Here is a 19,456-nt window from a genome sequence, read left to right as displayed (position 1 = left end):
ACTCTTAGAAAAGGTTTGGAGATGCCGGTGTTGGACTGGGGTGGACAAAGTTAAAACTCACACAGCACCAGGTTATAGTCCAACAGGTTTAATTGGAAGCACTAGCTTTCGGAGCGCTGCTCCTTCATCAGGTGGTTGTCAACCTAGCAGCCTCCAAAAGCTAGTGCTTCCAAATTAACCTGTTGGACTATAACCTGGTGCTGTGTGAGTTTTAACTTAGAAAAGAAGCTGCAACAGGATGCAAAAGATGAAGTGTTAGCTCATTGCGCTAGGCCATTGACTTCGAATTGACTTTTAGAACAGACCTGAGTGTTGGAACATAGAGAAAGCACGTGGAATATTGTGAGCCTTTACCACTGAAAGCAATGTAACTGAATAACAGTGGGGAGCAGGCACCACTTGTTTTCTCTCGCCAAGACTGAGCTGTGCAATGGGCTGGGGAAGCGTCAGGAACATATCGTGGGACTTAGCCAGTCTCTCCACAACTCCCTTGGCTTCATCTAAGTTGTCGTTTCATATCTGGGATCATAATTCATCCTCTCATCATCCGCCGCCCCCCCCCCCCCCCCCCACCACACACACACACACACACACACATACACAATAAAGTGTTAACCAGCGCCACTCTGAACGACATCGTTTGATTTTTCCTTACTATAAGGCTGCAAACTGTCCTTCAGTTGAACAAAGTTCAGTAAGAGTGACCAGAGAGATTGGCCTGTTTTCCGGTTTTGATATCCAATTATTGGAGAGACTTTGAAAATGTGTCAATTGTACAATTCGTGTTCCATCAAAACAGCAATGATCGCTTTAAATTTCCAGATACACTATTTGTTGAGAGGTCGCTAGAGTTCTTGATTGACATATGATGTTAAGGAGGACACCTTTTTGAAAGCAGATTTATTCCATAATTAATTGTCCCCTTTCAGATATCCCCTAGTGTCCACACTCCTGTGACCTCTCCTCCCATCTATAAGCATCTAAAATGAAACAAGATTTGGAACCTGCCGCACGCCACCCCAAAAGCACTACGTTGCAGGATCTAACATTAACGCTGTTCTCTCCGCACCACACGGATGTTGTCAAACTTGGAGACATTTTTTCCCCGCTCGCACTCTCTGCTTTGATTTCATATCAGCAGCACCGCAGCATTCTGTTACGATAAATATTTTGCAACTCCCGATTTCTCCTTGTGCAGACGGGATGTGCCAAAATATTGATTCCGTTTATTTTCGTTTACCGCCTCACTTCAGTATATCTCTCCTCACCAAGCTTACAAAACATCCCAGCACCCAGCTAGCGTCTCTGTGTGCTAAGGAAGGAAAGAGCACGCGAGGAGAGGTACTTCTGAGGAAATTGACTTCTATCTCGTGCGACCTCCTCCGTTCATTGCAACAATGTTGGTGACTGGGGCTATTTTAGATGATGCTGGGAGTTTCTGTGGACCCACGCTATGCAAGTTGGCAGCCGCAACAATATCCCCTTAAAATATGACAGTCCCATTTTATCTCAGTTGCGCGGAAACTCCCACATTGTTTGCTAACGGTGAAGTTGCAAAAGGAGGCAAGGCAGGATTCTGAGCATTGCATGCGTTCAGATTCAATGATTTACTGTACGCTCTATTAGCACGAATGTACCTATTACCAGTTGTAATAAGGGACTGCCTGCTTAGGTCTGGATCTTATTAGCCGTCCATTTCGAGCTGCCTGAGGAAGCTTCTGCAGGACAAAAAAAGAGCATTAAACATTAAAGGTGACCCCAAAGGCTGTGGTTGTTACAAGATAATTATGTGAAACACACATAGGGGTTTAAAGGTGTGCAGGAGCAGCTGCCGACTTGTTCATTTTTTCTCAAGAACTCCACAGCATATAAAAATCTACAGATCTTTCCTTTTTCGATTTTGTAAAAATATGTTTTATGATGATAATAATTGGAATTGCATTAACTTTAAAAATTAAATATTAACTTCTGACAAGGTCGATTCATTCATTGCTGGAAAACTTTACTTCCTGTAAATAAATGCTAAAGATAAATTACGGGAGCTACCAGTCAGAACAATTGATTGTTTGATGCTATATGGAATTGGCTTGTGATTTTGAAATTGTAAAAATCGTTACAGCGCAAAATCAGGACATTCAAGACATTACGTTTATGATTATTGTCTGGATGAGAAATTCACTTAGTGACTTTCTCCCGCCTTCTTCCCTGGACCCTGCTCATTCTTCCTTTTCAAATAACTGTCTAAATCCCTTTTGGTTGGATCAATTGAATTCATCTCCATCATACTGTACTCCTAGACTATGCTCTGCAGACCCTGACTGTGTGAAGAAGCCTTTTCTGGCATTTCCTTTGTTTTTTGACCAATTACGTCAAATCTATGTCCTCTTGTTCTTGATTCTTTCATGAGTGGTTACATTTGGATACACTTTTCATCCATTTATATTTTTCACAGAAATGTACACTTACAGCTTCTCAGTCCTGTTTGAAGAATCACGATGGCACAGTGGTTAGCACTGCTGCATTACAGTGCCAGGGTCCCAGGTTCGATTCCGACCTTGGGAGACTATCTGTGTGGAGTTTGCTCCCACAGTCCAAAGACGTGTAGGTCAGATGAATTGGCCATGTTAAATTGCCCATAGTGTTAGGTATGTTAATCAGAAGGAAATGGATCTGGATCTCTTTGGAGGGTTGGTTGGGCTGAAGGGCCTGTTTCCATACTGTAGGGAGTCTAATCAATCACTGCCCTATGTCATCGTACTTAATTAAGTTCATTTTATCTGAGATACTTTGAATTGTAACTGAGACACGTTATATAAATTCAAGCCTTCCATCAGCCAAATTCCAAAGAAAATGCAGTAAAGATACTGCTTCATATCAATTGTACTGGCTTCAGCTTGGGCAGTACATGGCAAAACTACAATTTTGGACTCATTTCATTTCCAGTAATGACCCTGTCCACACTGAATTTGGCATATAATAAAGCAAATTGGCCTATGACTTTTCAAAAGCAAAATTCTCCAGATGTTGGAAATTTGAAATGCAGTCAGAAAATGCTGAAAATACTCAGCAGACCTGGGAAAATGTGGGGGATCAGAGTTGATATTCCAGGATAGATAACTAACGAAAGGCCATTGACTTGAACTGTGAACTCCTTCGCCCTCTCCACACTTGCTGCCAGACCTGCTGTGTGTTTGTTGCATTTTCAGTTCAGTCTTTGTAGTTTGACAATGATTGCACAGCATTGGATTCAGCCAATTAAACCAAATCTCTTTCTTTCTTCTTAAGCACGTCATCACTGCTAAATTGCAGGTGATTACATTTTGGATTTCTGCACATTTTCGTGCATTATACATACCCATTTTGCAGAAATCCATAGTCATTTTATTTGCCTTGGTACGTTACTCACTAGAACAGCAGAATAGGATAAATAACTCTACATGGAAAGAAGGTGGTGAGTGGCAGACCAAGTCTAACTGGTACAAACACACACTTTATTGAAATGCTCAACAGGGAATCAAAAAAGAAAAAAAAAACTGGTTTATATTAATAGTATTCTCAGTGAACACATGGACTTGAGGAATTTCAGGTCTAATTCAGAATGGGTAGCTTGACTATCATATAATGGTATAAACATAAACATTGTTGACTATTCTTGAGATGATTCATTTTTGTTTGTTACTTTAAATGGCATATAATGTCATTTAAATAAGGTTCTGAATCGGCTGAACTGAGTCAGTTTTATTTTATATGTAAATACCCAACATATTTTATATGTAAATTTGGCCCTACTGGATAACTTTGAATTTGAACATAACTGTGTCTTCAAAGTAAAGTCATAATTTTTTAGTTTGTTGGGATTTCCTAATTGTGATGGCAATGCACAGAAGAACAAATTCCAATTAAAATTTGTAATATATTTGCCTCCAATACCAAATACACCTAGACTGTACTACTGATGGGAGCTGTCACCTTTTATCAATAGCTAATTTCCTTTCTTATTTGCTTCTCTACAATCTAGCTTGCACCCATGGAGTTGTACATATCTTGAGTAATCTAATTGTGATACTATTTCCTGGTAGTTTCTGGAACTGTATGGTCCTTTACAGTCTACTATGATATATGACCCTTGCATTGTGAGTGAGCAGAGAAGGTGATGGGAACAGATCTCTGCCTATGTACTGGCAATACCTGACACCTCACAACTTTGAGGTATCTGATATCTGCCAGTTTAGAAACAGAATATTTGTAACAGAACATGTAATCTGATGATCAGTTTGTAAAAGATCCACTTTGTTGTTTTATTATCTTAATGGAAAATTTGTGAAAAATAAACACATTTTAATACTTGTTCAACATTAATTATGTAAGAACTCATCAAATATTAACATATACTCACAACTGAAATGGAGTTTTTATACTGTCAGTAGCATTTTTACTGATCTCATTGCAGAAACCTAAATGCCATTATTGAGAATAATTCTAAGGTAATTCTACATTTTTTGCTGCATTATTTTCCTTTGAGACTCTATTTTCCTTTAAATAGCATTATAAATAAAAACAATGTGATAATTCTAATATGTACTGGTTATTAAATGATTCTAATGTGCTGAACATATTTAGTGTGTAGTTGATAAAATCTGAGTTCAAAAAAAACTGAGTAACAACAAGTGAACAAGGAAGTGGGTGAAGTAGGTATGAAATTAATGACATGCACAATTTCAGCTCCCCCTTCATTAGGTTTCTACTTTTTTCTAATCCCTTATTGCCTTAGATATGCAGGTATTTTACCAAGTGTTACTACTTCTGCAAGTCCAAGTATGTGACATCCATTGCACGTGTCACCTCATCAGAGAATTCAATTAAATTTGTCTGATATGACTTGCTTTTGGCATGTTGACTGGATAGCATAAACGTATTTTTCTCTCAGGGTACAATGATCTTATCCTGTATTACGACTTCCATCAGTTTTCACACAGTTGATGACAATCTGACTCTGTAGTTTTCTGGGTTATCATTTTGCCCCTTGCTTCAACAATGGTGTCACATTTGCAATCCTTCAGTCCCCTGAGACTAATTCCACGTTCAGAGAGGCCTGAGAAAGCTCTTTCAACGGCTCTGCAATTTGCTCCCAACAATCTAGGATACCTCCCATCTGGTCCTGGTGGCCTCTCTACTTGGAGTGCTGTCAGCCTTTTTAGCAGCTCTCCTTTATCTATCACTATACTGCTGAGCTGCTCAACAGGATTCCCGATGAAGGGTTTATACCTGAAATGTCAGTTCTCCTGCTCCTCAGATGCTGCCTGACCTGCTGTTCATTTCCAGCACAAACTCTCAACTGAGTTGCTCACCTTTTCAACTCGATCCTTGTCACCATTTTCTAATTTACTAAAGACAGAAGCAAAGTATTTATTTTGTACCTCTGCAATACCCTTTGCTTCAGTGAGTAATTTACCCTGGTTGTCCCTTTTGGGCCCCACTGTATCCAACAGTAATCTTTTATGATTAATATGCTTGAAGAGCATTTTGCCATTTCTTTTAGTACAGCCTGCCATCCTTTCCTCCCAATTCCTCATAGCCTTCCTTGTTTCAGACTTATTCTATCTTGTATTTGAGATACCCTTCCTGATTTCTATTGCTATTATTATTCTGTTATGCATCATATAACTCCTTTTTAGAATCATAGAAGCGTGGAATTCAGAATGTGGCCATTCAGCTCTTTATGTCTGCAGCAACTCTTGAAAGAGCTATCCAGCTAATTTCATTCTCTAGCCCTTTTCTGTAGTCCATTAAACTCACTTTCAAATATATGTCCAACTATCTTCTGAAACCTCCATTGGAATCCACCTCCACCACTCGCCCAGGCAGTTTCAAATCCTAACAACTCTCTGAGTAAAGATGTTTGTCCTCATTTCATTCCTAGCTGCCTTGCTGACAATCTTGAAATTGTGACCCCCTAGTTACTGACATAACATCTCAGTAAAGTTACCTTTTAATCTTGTCTGGTCCAAGAAGAATATGTCCAATTTCTCTAATCTTTCCTTCTACTTAAAATCCCTCATTCTAGCAAAGTGTCTTCGAATCTCTCCCTTTCTTATGTTCTCATCAATATCCCTAGTCATCCAGGGTACTCTGTGTTTGAATATCCGTATTTATTTCTCATGGGTTGTACCTTGCCTGCAACCTATTCATCTGTATTTTGGAAATTCCCCATTTTTCATCCACTATTGTATCCAGTAAAATGTGTTTCTTATCAACCTGCTCCAGTTCAACTTTTAGACCCCTAAAATCTGCTCTTTTCTGGTCTGGATTCATAATCCTTGACTGATTTTTATTCATTTCAAATTAATATTGAACCTTATTCTATTATGACCTTAATGGAGAAATTGACTAGAGGATTCTGCATTACTGTCTTCTGCTAACCTAATTTGATTGGCCAATAAACTTGTTGGGACTCCTATAGTTGCAGGTTCATATCACCAACTTCATAATTAGGGCCTGAGACATTTGTTCATCATGCAAGTTTGATTCTGAAATCGGGTGTATTAAAGTATTCCTGGGGGATAATGGCCCCCATGATCAGATAATTTCTCACATTACATCAGGCAATATCACAAAAGGCCTCATAGATTGTAGATGATAGAATCCCTTCAGTGTGGAAACAGGCCCTTCAGCCCAACTAGTACACACCGACCCTCTGAAGGGTATCCCATCCAAACCCATTCCCCTACCCCATTACACTACATTTATCCCTGACTAATGCACCTAACCTACACATCCCCGAACACTATGGGCAATTTAGCAGAGCCAATTCACCTAACCTGAACATTTTTGGATTGTAGGTGGAAACCGGAGCACCCAGAGGAAACCCATTCAGACACAGGGAGAATGTGCAAACTCCACACAGACAGTCACCTGAGGCTGGAATGGAGCCCAAGTCCCTGGCGCTGTGAGGCAACAGGCCTAAAGTGGTTACTTTTGTTCCCCTGTAGCTAAGCAAAATAATTATCCTTCCTTTACTGGAACTAAGGTAAGTTTGAACAATTATTACAGGGAATATGAAAATATTGAATGAATGTGTGTCTCCCAGGAAAAAAAGATGAAAAATTATTTGATCAGATGTCAGAATTGCTCTTGGATAATAGAGTGAGCAACAAAGACTGAGCTATCTTTCTTTCTTTGATATTGCTAGTATGGTTGTTTGAGCTGCTGCCCATTGCTGTAATCCCGTGGGATTCTTTATACACAAAACATTTGATTTTGTGAAGAAAATGCTGCTTGATGCTGGAAACTCTTTGATCGCGGAAGTTAAGACATTTCAGTGCGCTGATGGGAATGACATGGCCTTCCTGAGCCATCTTCCCTTGTTTGATAAAGTAAAGCACATTTGGTACCACGGGCTGGAATTTTGGCACTGAATCAAAGAGATGGGTTCCTCTCTTACCGACCCTTTGTGCAAACACATGCTGAGGAAATGATAATGATGATGGTACTGGTAACAATTCAATTGAATATGAAGCAGAAGTCTAACAGTTGTAAAGAGGTGCCTACAGGTTTATAAAGTACACTGCCAGCTGCAACAAGGAATCTTTATTTACACCACCTGCCCCGTAAATGTATACTTAAATTTAAAACATGCATCAAAGAATTGAACTCAAAGAAAGAGCTAAGAAAATGCAATAGAAAATATTAAGAAAATAAAGATATCAGAGGAGAACAAATCAGTAGAGTGGATCGCATAGTTTCGCTAGTAGGGATAGGTTTGGTTCTTGTCTAGATACTATTTCTTTTACAGCAGGTAGGTGTTACTGGGAAAGACAACATTTAAACTTATCTCTAATTCCCTAAGAGTTAACCACATTGCTGTGGGTCTGGAGTTACACGAAGGTTAAGGCATGTAGGGATGGCAAGTTTCCCTCCGTGAAAGAGCATTAGTGAACCTGATGGGATTTTACAATTAATGTTAGTTTTATGACCCTGATCACTGACACCAATTTTCAATTCCAGATTTTTTATCAGAATGGCAGAATCTGAAAATATGTTCCCAGAGCATTTCCCTGAGCCAAGGTGTTACTAGTCCAGCGATATTATCACTACACCACTGTCTCCCCATCAGACTCTTAGTGATAAGAGTCCTATGGAAAACTAACTTGCAGAGTTAGTCATTCTAACTTATGGTGGAACTTGTCTTGGCACAAAATTGTTTGATGTTTGGCACAGTCTGGCATAAATTATATTAATTTGCTTATGTGCTCTTGTACTCCAATGATTAATGTGTTGTTAATTGTCAATTCCCTTTCAATAGTTGCCCATTTATTGTACTGCATTAAGATAACACACAAAAATAATTTATCTGAACATTTGAATCAATGTGCTAAAAATAGCAACCAAAAGAAATTAAGCCTGTAAATCGTCATTCTCACTGAACAAGATGACAAGGATGATTGGCATGAAAAGTGCTGTTGTATTTCACAGTATGTTAAAGCCATAGTGGCATACCCAGACATCCACCCCCAACATTCTGAAAGAATTGATGCCATTTCAGAGTCACCTCACCTTTATGATCACTGTTCAAGCATTGTTGAACAGAATGACATCTAATCAGGCTTAAGATTATGTTTACAATGTTGAAATGAAATTTAAGTAATGTTTTACTTTCCAACAGTTAGATTACTGGTGCATTGTATTTCATTAGATTAGGAACCAATAATGAAGTTGAGAAGAAAATAATTAACATTTATTTAGTGACAAATCTGCTTGTTAATTTAAACCAGACTTTGCTGCTATTCAAAATTAGTATTTCCAAGGTAATTTAAACTGGTGAATTGCTTTCAAATAAATATCAGTCCTCAATAAATACATTTGCCAGAAGCTAAGCTTTTGGTCATCTGTTCTAATATATCTTTCACTGGCTCAATGTCGACTTTTTTTGTTCCTGAAATCATAGAGCAATACAGTACAGAACAGACCCTTTGGCCTTTTGCATCATTACCACCATGCTCCTGTGACACACCTTGAACTGTTATATAGTCATCAAGTCATACAGCATAGAAAACAGGTCCTTTAGGCAACCATGTCTCTGCCAACTAACAAATACCAAACTACATTAACAACATGCATTTATATTTGCTCCATAGTCTACCATGCCTGACATTTTAAGTGTTTATCCAGATGCTTCTTATATGTTGTGAGAGTACCTTCCTCCTCCACCTTCTCAGGCTTCCATTATTTCTACTATTGTCCACATGAAAACATGTTTCCTCAGATTTCCTCTAAACCACTTATTCCTCATCTGAAACTTGAGCCCTATAATCTTATGCCTTCTGACGCTCTGCCCTCACATTTGCCATGGGAAAAAGATTCTCATGATCTACCATGTCCATGCCTCTCATAACTTTGAATACCTCAGTCAGATTCCACCTCCCCACCCCCCTGGCCTCCTCTGCTCCATGGAAAACAAACCCAGCCAATTCAGTCTGTCCTCATAACTGAGACCTTTCATCCCAGGCAACATCCTGATGAATCTCCTTTGTACCCTCTCCAGTACAATCACATATTTCTGATAGTGTGGTGACCAGAACTGCACACATTCCATCTGTGGCCTAACCAATATTTTATACAGTTGTAACAAGACTTTCTTACACCTGTATTCTACAGCCTGGCAAATGAATGTAAGCATCCCGAATGTCTTCTTCACTACCCTATCTATCTGTGCCGACACCTTCAGGGATCTATGGACTTGTACACCAAGGTCCCTTTGTTCCTCAGTACTCTCTAGGGATCTAGCATTCATTGTATCTATCCTTTCCTTATTAGACCTCCAAAAATGCAGTACCTCTCTAGTATGTGGATTACGGTCATTGCTAAAGGTTATCCTGCTTCTCTTTTCAATGACTGCAAAAGTGATGAAAGTGATTTGAAGAGATATATCAAGTGACTCCTGATCATGGTAAAGAAAGTTTTATGAAAGCATATTGCAGATGTAAATGTGTAAAGATCATAATTAAAGTTGTAATGGTCTATCATTTCTATACAGTTAATTGAAATTGTGACACTGATCTTATACAGGTAGTTCTCCTAGAACACTGTTGTTGCTCTTCGGCGAAACTTTGCTTAATAGAAAATCGATTAATAGAAATAATGGGGCCTATGGGAAAAGTGGGATCAAGGGCAGACCCAGCAAAAAACGTCACTCATGATCACTCAAAAATCACCCAAAAGCCTAACACTGAGCATAGCACAACCTGAATGAAGGTTTAAATCATATTTATTAATGAAACAAAAGTAAACTTAACACATAACATTGAAAAAGTATTGTTAATGCAGGGACAGAGGGTCATCATCATCATCACCACCTTCAGGTGCAGTTGTGGTTTCAAAGTGGATGGCTGTGGTTGATTGTTTTCTGGGGTTGGTTTTGATTGTGTGATATGCAGGTTTTGATTGTGTGATATGCAGGTAGAAGGACAAATCAGAAAGGCAAATGGTATAAAAGTAATGCAGTCCTGCAGGAATTATATAGGGCTTACACAGGAATTATAGAAGAATGCTCTTGTCTCAGAGCAAGGGCAATTAACATTCATTACTCTAATTATTGAGATGAAGCTGCTCAGCGTACAGCACAGTACCTCTCACATGCTCTCTGATGGCAGCTGACTTTGGCACACGTGCAGATCAAAGCTTGTGAAATGATAGCCACTGGGATCGCACTATTGTGAACAGGGGTAAGTGTTCTCGAAAATACCATTCCCTAATCCTTCAGCGACATTATAGCTAAATTGTGCTGCCAAAACACGCTTTATACAATAACTACCTGTATCAGAATAACCTTCTGAATTTAGTTTTGAGAGTCTACATATAGGAAAATATCCACTCAATTTGCTGATTGTTGAACACAAAAATACTGAGGTTTCTTTCAGACAATGACTGGGTTATTGCCAGTAGGTAGTATGGCACCACATTGTTGAATGGGCCACATTTTTCACAGAATACAATGTTGTTATTAGATTAGGTTCCCTACAGTATGGAAACAGGACCTTCAGCCCAACAAGTCCACACTGACCCTCCGAAAAATAACCCACCCAGACCCATTCCCCTACCCTATATTTACTCTTGACAAATGCACCTAACACTATGGGCAATTTAGCATGGCCAATTTACCTGATCTGCACGTTTAGATTGTGGGAGGAAACCCACACAGACACGGGGAGAATGTGCAAACCCTATACAGACAGTCATCTGAGGTGGGAATCAAACCCGGATCCCTGGTGCTGTGAGGTAGCAGTGCTAACCACTGATCTCTGCATCCTATTTCCCAAGCATACTCATTAGAAACGAAATCAGAAATTGCTGGTAAAACTCAGCAGGTCTGGCAGCATCTGTGGAGAGAAATCAGAGATAGTGTTTCAGGTTCAGTGACGCTTCCTCAGAAGTCAGTTAACTCTGATTTCTCTCCACAGATGCTGCCAGACCTGCTGAGCTTTTCCAGCAATTTCTGTTTTTGTTTCTGATTTTCAGCATCCACAGTTCTTTTGGTTTTTATATTCACTGATGTTGATTTTAAAAATTATTTACAAAATATATTATCCCTGTTATGTGGTTTGAAGCATGAAAGTTGTGACACAGGGATGATTGTTTCCTCAGATGAATTGAACAGTTAGTTCTGAAATTTATCTCTGACTAGAGAGAACTGATTATGCATTGTGACAATTAATGGATAATTCAAGAGAGACAATGTTGTTAATGAGCTTACAGACTGCTTTGTCAATGGAAAAAAAAAGCATACTTTAGTTCTCTTTCTATTTGTAAAACATGTATTGGTTGAATATTATGCTTTCTCTATATATGTTTGATATACTTAAGGTGAAAATAAACTGCTGAATGGACATTGATAGTGTGAGATATTTACATCATCTGCCCTGTAAGTGTATACTTAGATATAAACCATGCATCAAATAACAGACTGAAGAAAGAGCTAAGAAAATATTAAAGAAAATCAACATATCAGAGGAGAAGGAACCAATAACACAGTGTTTAGCATCGATGTGTCAATAGGGATAGGTGTTTGATTCTAGCCCAGATACTCTTTCTTTTAGAATAGGTGGATGTCACTGGAAAGACAGCATTTAAGTTTATCCCTAATTGCCCTTGAACTAAGTGACTAAGGTCATATCTGAGAGAAATTAAGAATCAACTGCATTGCTGTAGGCTTGGAGTCACACATAGGTCAATCCAGGCAAGGGTGGCAGATTTCCCTCTGCATTAGTGAACCAGATGGAGTTTTATAACAATTGATGCTAGTTTTATGGTCCTGATCACTGACACCAGTTTTCAATTCCGGATTTATTATCTGAACAGTGGGACATCCCCAGAGCATTTCCCTGGGCTATGGTGTTACTTTGGAGAAAGTGATGACTGCAGATGCTGGAGATCAAAGTCGAAAAGTGTGGCACTGGAAAAGCACAGCAGGTCAGACAGCATTTGAGGAGCAGGAAAGTCGATGTTTTGGGGAATAAACTCTTCATCAGGAATGGCTTATGCCTGAAAAGTTGACTCTCCTGCTCCTCAGATGCTGCCTGACTTGCTGTGCTTTTCTAGAGCCACACTTTTTGACCATGGTATTACTTGTCAAGTGATGTTGTCACAACACCACTGCCCCCCATCAGAGTCTTAGTGATAACAGTCGTAGAATCATAGAGATGTACAGCATGGAAACAGACCCTTCAGACTAACTTGTCCAAGCCGACCAGATAGCCTAATTTAATCTAGTCCCATATGCCTGCGTTTGACCCTCTAAACCTTTCCTATTCATGTATCCATCCAGATGCCTTTTAAATTATACCAGCTTCCACCACTTCTTCATTCCATACACGCAGCACCCTCTGCGTGAAAAACCTGTCCCTTAGGTACCTTTTAAATCTTTCCCCTCTGACCTTAAACCCTATGAAAATTAATTTTCAGAATTGGTCATTCTAGGTTATGGTGGGAATTTCGATGGCATAAATAAGTGCTTTTGCCAACTAATCATTACAATGGAATTAAATAGGTGAAATCTGACATTGTCCGGTAATTAGAAACTACCACCCAGTTGACAGCAGGTCAATAACTTCTCCTGATGTGATCATTGCAAATTCCCACTGCTGCTTCTAACAGAAAAAGCTATAATTTTTGAGACAGTTCCCTTCATGTATCTTTTAAAAAGGCATTAATTGTTTTGCTTTGACATTTCCATGGTTGAAAAGCCACCATGAATCATCCACAGACATCAATTTACAAATTGTACGTGAGTTAAACAGTGAGCAAAATATTCAGACGACTGGCCAGCAAGTGAAATTTCCATGACAATATTGATAAACAGTTGCATAATTTCTCATGGAATTTATGTGCTAGATGATGGGGGCAAGGAATGCATATTTATTAAATTCTTAACATGTTATTAACATGTGCAAATGTTAGCTTCTTTAAACACTCAATAACTTACTACAGTGATGATTATATAGGAGAAATTTTGCCGATTTTAACTCTGCATTTAAGGATTAGTTTTGAGTGTGTTAAAATCTCACCCAGTAGGCTGAATTGACCAAATGTCCAACTTTTGCAAGTTTCATGTCGGGTTTCTTTCTTTCATATTAAACATCACACAACATCAGGTTATATCCAACAGGTTTATTTGGAAGTACTAGTTTTCAGAGTGCAGCTACCTGGTGATGGAGCAGCATTCCAAAAGCTAGTGCTTCCAAATAAACTTGTTGGACTATAACCTGGTGTTGTGTGATTTACAACATTGTCCACCCCAGTCCAACACCGCCTCCTCCACATTACATTCTTTCATAGTGAAACTTCATGCACTATTCTCTGAAACTTGCCTCATTACCTATGCACCATTCCTCAATGGCAGCAGTCTGGACATTTCTATCCTCTCACCAGAGGCAGAAATGCTCACCACTGCCAGAATGCCCTGGGATTCTTGGCTTGGGCACCAATTCCAACCATGTACCTGGTCAATCTCTGCCAGGCACAAAATGGGGAGGGGAACCAATAATAAACGTTTCTCAAGGTGTATAGATGGCATGGCTGACACTTTGTAACAAATACAATTGCACACTTGCAAATATTTTGCTATTGAGGAAGCAAGCTGCTCAGCTTTCTCAATTTTAGCCTTCTTCATCTTAGAACCCTGTCTAAAGATACAGCTCCTTGGCTGATTTGTTTTGAATCTCTCAATTGGTTGCCTGGATCTGCACAGCTGACTGTGGCCCACTCTCTCGAGTGTAGGGGCATGGACCCCTTGATCCTGACTGCTCTAAGAGGCTAACTTGGTTCTACCTGCTCCCCATGATTTACAAGCCCAACTGCCCTGGCTGACCCATCGTCTCTGCATGCTCCTGCCCCACCATCTTGTCCTATCTTGACTCCATCCTCTCCCTCTTGATTCAGACACTTCCCACCCGCATCCGTGACTCTAAACATGCCCTCCACCTGTTTAGTAACTTCCAGTTCCCCGACCTCCAGCGCTTTATCCTCACTATGGACGTGTTGTCCTTATACATATCCAAACCCCACAAGGATGGTCTTCAGGGTCTCAGCTTCTTCCTCTCCAACAGACTTATCCAGTCACCCTTCACCAATATCGTCCTCCACCTCATCGAACTCATCCTCACTCTTAATAACTTTTTCTTTAACTCCTCCCATTTCATCCAAATTGAGGGGGCACCTAGATAGGCCCTAGCTACGCCGCCTCTTTGTTGGCTATAACGAACAGCCCCTCTTCAGCACCTATACAGGCACTATGCCCCAACTCTTCTGCCATTAAATCGAAGACTGCATCAGTGCAGCGTCCTGCACCCAGGATGAACCGGAGCAGTTCATCAACTTCGCCCACAACTTCCACACCCCCACCCCCCAAATTCACTTGGCCCATCTCAGACACCTTTCACCCTTCTTGACCTCTCCATTTCCATCTCTGGTGTTAGTCTTCAGATGGACATTTACTACAAACCCATAGATTCCCATAACAATCTGGACTGCGCCTCCTCCCGCCTAGTATCCTGCAAGAACTCCATTCCCTTCTCCCAATTGCCCCACCTCTGCTGCATCTGCTCAGAACTCCATCCAAGGTGCCAAACCATCCTTCCAGGTGAGACAGAGGCTTACCTGCCTCTCTTCCAACCGAGTTTACTGCATCAGGTGCTCCCAATGTGGTCTTCTCTACTTTGGGGAGATCAAATGTAAATTCATGGAATGTTTGCCCAAGCATCTAGGCCAGGCCCACAAGGGCTGACTGTCCTTTGAGTCACTGCCCATTTTAATTCCCCTTCCCACTCCCTTTCTGATATAACCATCTTTGGCATCCTCCATTGCCACAGTGAATCAGGCCACAAATTGGAGGAACAGCATCTCATCTTCCACCTGGGCAGCCTACAGCCCGGAGGACTCAACATTAACTTTCACTCATTCTCACTCAAAAGCACTCAATTTCCAATAACCTCCCTTCCCATTCTCCCCAACCCCCACTGACTCCCTTCCCAGCTCCCCTCCATTCAATTCTCTGATTGACCCTTCCTTCCAGCTACCAACCGGATTCATTCCTCCCACCAACCAACCAGGCTGTATTCTCTACCTGTGCATACCTATCCCACCTCACCACCCTGCCCCCACTCCCCCAATCCCCCACCTTTATCTGCAGCTCCCCTTATAACCACGCCCTGTACTGAATGTGAGTTACACTGAAATGTTGACTTCTCCACCTCCTGATGCTGCCTGCCTTGCTGTTTTCTTCTAGCCTCCCACTTGTCTACCTAAGAGGCTAACTGGCTGTGTCCAAACCTCTGGACCAATCACGGATGCTGTTCTTGACTTACTGTGTTAACTGAAGGCTATCTCTCATTGCCTGAATGTGTATTACTTTCCTCAGACTTTGAAACATGACCACATGGTTGAAGCTGAATCAGTGTGTTTGCAGCGTGTGCTGCTTGCAAATGGTGAAAGTGTGAGATTGAGGTGGAACAGTGCCATGCTGTAGCATGTCCACTCTCTTGACTGACCATTGCTTATAAAATGACAGGCTATCTTACTGTGGGCCCTCAAGCTCTGGTTGAGTGGAAAAATGCAAAATGAGTGAGGGGTAAGAGATAGAGTGAGGATTCCTGAGGTGCACCCCGGTGGTCTCCATGAGGTGGGCTCCTATCCATGCAGCTGCATTGCAATGATAGGTGCCAAGTGCAAAATGGAAAAGCAGGACCATATTGTTAGTGAATTGTAGAAGTGGCATGATGTGGAGAGGCTGATACGTGTCTGATGCCAACATCTGTGGATGGGCAGGGCAGGCAGCATTGCCCATGAAGTGTGAGCTTAGATATTGGTGACTGTTACCTAAGATGGAGGCCCTGAGCTGGAGTCCCAGATAACTGCATTGACATTCATGTCAGGAATTGTCACCATCTGGCTTCTATCTGGTAGGTGGGAGAATGGGAAGCTGCAAATCAATAAGATGAGATGAGGCCATACTGACATGCAAATACATGGAAATAGATGCAAATGAACCATACACTAGTGTGATTTTCCTCTCATTATTCAACACCTGGTTGAAGAATCAATTTTATTTTCTGCTCAATCTTGTGAATTTCAGTTCTGCCGAACTCACCTTATTTTCCCAATTGACTTGCCAAAGCCCTTGGGGCTGAAAAGATTCTGTTCCATGGTGATTGATATATGGAAATGAGACTCCTGATGCAGAGAAGAGCCCGTATGAATACAGGGATCCCAATTTATGAACGTCTAACTTCTGAACACTCATACTCATGAACACTGTCCCATACAGAGGTGTGACTTTAAAGATCTGACATAAAAACAGCTCTTCAAATGTACTTATGAATAGCCATTTGGTATTGTTCTGCATTGTATTCTGACTTGCGTACAAATCGACTTGTGAACATACTCAAGAATGAACCATTTGGAACCTGGAAACTGTCTGTACTTTTTTTCCCAAATGATCACCTTTGAAATTGGAATTTTAAAAATTACTACCTTGAGGAAGCTTAATCTTTTAATCTTGTTTTTGGCTGTGCTTTGTTATCTGTTACTGCATTTCCGCATCTATTGCTAAGTTCCAAGTCATGTATACTGTAAAAATGCAGTAACTTGAATGTAAAATGTAATGCTGTAATTGTAGCTGGAGCAGGACAAGATCAGTTCAGGTAATGACATTCTGTAAAGTGAAAAATAAGAGCCTGGATATTACGCATGGAATTGATAGAACACCGCAAAATCCAGTACGACCGAGTCTGCTGCCCTTACCTTAGTTTTCTAGTAACTTACATCATTCAATGTAAAATTGTGTTGCCCTGAGAAAGACATGTGTTTGATCATTACTTTGAAGCTCAAATACAGAAAAAAAACAAGGAACAGCTCACACCATTATACATGAATTTTTAAAAAAGTAATGACAGCCTTCAATTCTATCAACTGCAAAGGTTTACAGAGTATCATCCTCAGCTACTCTCAGAAACATATCCACTGCCCGCTTAAAGATGACACATAAACTAATCATGACCAATAGAAGCACAAAGAATCCTTGAAATAGCTCCAAAGAGGCTGGTGTCCCATCACCAAGTCACCCTTTATTTACATGTGGAGAGTCCTTAACACTGGTCTGGCTCCCTCAGAGTGAGCAGAACCTCTGACATTTCTGTTTCTTTTTTCAAGGTGAAAGTTTGATGTGCTTGAACAACCCACAGGTCAATATAAATGTCTTAGATTGCGTTCATTGAGGATCGGTCCCTCCATATTCTCCCCTATCTTTCAGCTGAAATCTTGAGCAATCAGCAGTTATTTCCACATTATTTCACTGATTGGAATTTGGGATTGTACCCCAAATGTGCTAGTGTCATCAAAAGCTGCTAAGTGAAACACCATTTGAGTAAGCAATCATAGAGATTTCATTTCCATTTATCATCTGAAAAAATTCACCAAAGCCGATATCATCAAGTCACCTTTTATTTACACGTGAACAGTCCTTGACACTGACCCAGCTCCCTCAGAGTCAGCTCTCAGAGTGAGCAGAACCTCTGACACTCCTTTTTAAAATTTTATTTTATTAAACAATACAGTTTACAAAACAATTAACACTAACAGCTGTGTACAAAGAAACAACAATTTTACAAGGGAAAGGAGCAGCAAAGACAGGGAGACTCCTGTTTATATCTGTCAGCCAGGACTCCCTGATTGAACCAGGTTGACAGCCCCAATCAGGAAACTCATATTCTATGAAGTCCATCTGCATGACCTTGTTACAAGCACTACAACCTCATATCAGTGAAAACCAACGTCAAAAAGACTCTGTCATCATACTACTCTATGGCCTTTTTTTCCACATTGCATCTCCCCACCAGTGTTCCTGGTCACTAATCATTCACGATTGTCTCTGAATTCTTGCAGACACAAATCTTGCTCATGAAAAACAACCTTTTAACCTGAACTTGACAAGTGAATTTTCGTTTCAGAAATGGGAGAACTCAGCCAGGTAGGTTGTTCTCAGTAGGTTTTTCTCCAACTCAATCAGATAAAACAAATGCCTCTTCAGGACAGTCACTGTTCAAAAACAGTACAAATGACTTTCAGAGATGTCTTTTAAAGCAACAACTCCAAATATTTCCACAAGATGTGAAATAAATCCATTTCCCACAATCTGTCAAAATATTAGACCTCTGAGCAATATTAAATATAAACTGTTTGTGTAACACTATACAGAAGGCTTTATGCAAAGTGGACATGTCTAGGCACTGAGTAAGGCGAGGATTCATTTTGGCAGTGATGCTTCTGCAGTTCAATATCCCATGTATGCTCTTTGTTTAGGCTTGACATACATGAGTTGGTTGAGGGCTATTAGCATTGCTGGCATGCATTTTGCATAGGAACATGTAAAGGCCTCTAGAAGTACTGCTGACAATGGTTAATTTATGTCGGGGGAGTTTGACTGCTCTAGATGTGAATTTGCTCAAGGGTATTAGAAGCAAAATACAAAACTGACATCTTTTCTTTGACTTACTTTTATTAGCCATTGGAGTAACCATTAGTGTTAGGTGCACTGTGTAGAGTCAAAGCACTGTGTAGAGTTGGTCCAAGTCTCACCAACTCCAGAGCTGTGTAACAACTTCTCTGAACAGGTTTATGAGAAAATAAGTTCAATTTAAAAAAAAAGTGACAGTTTGGGGCCCTCTTGTGGTGCAGTGGTAATGTCCCTGCCCCTGGGTGAGTAGGTCTGGGTTCAAGTCACACCTGCTCCGAATACATGTGATAATATCTCTGAAGAGGTCAATTTAAAAAAAAGTTTAAAAAAGAGACAGTTTGGGGCCCTCTTGTGGTGCAGTGGTAGTGTCCCTATCAGATTCAAGTCTGACCTGCTCCAGAGGTGTGTAATCTCTGAACAGGTTTGTAAGAGAAATAGGTGAAACTAAAAAAG

The sequence above is a fragment of the Hemiscyllium ocellatum genome, chromosome 36 (genome assembly GCF_020745735.1).
Source record: "Hemiscyllium ocellatum isolate sHemOce1 chromosome 36, sHemOce1.pat.X.cur, whole genome shotgun sequence".
Taxonomy (NCBI): domain Eukaryota; kingdom Metazoa; phylum Chordata; class Chondrichthyes; order Orectolobiformes; family Hemiscylliidae; genus Hemiscyllium; species Hemiscyllium ocellatum.
Note: the sequence above shows the minus strand (reverse complement) of the source record.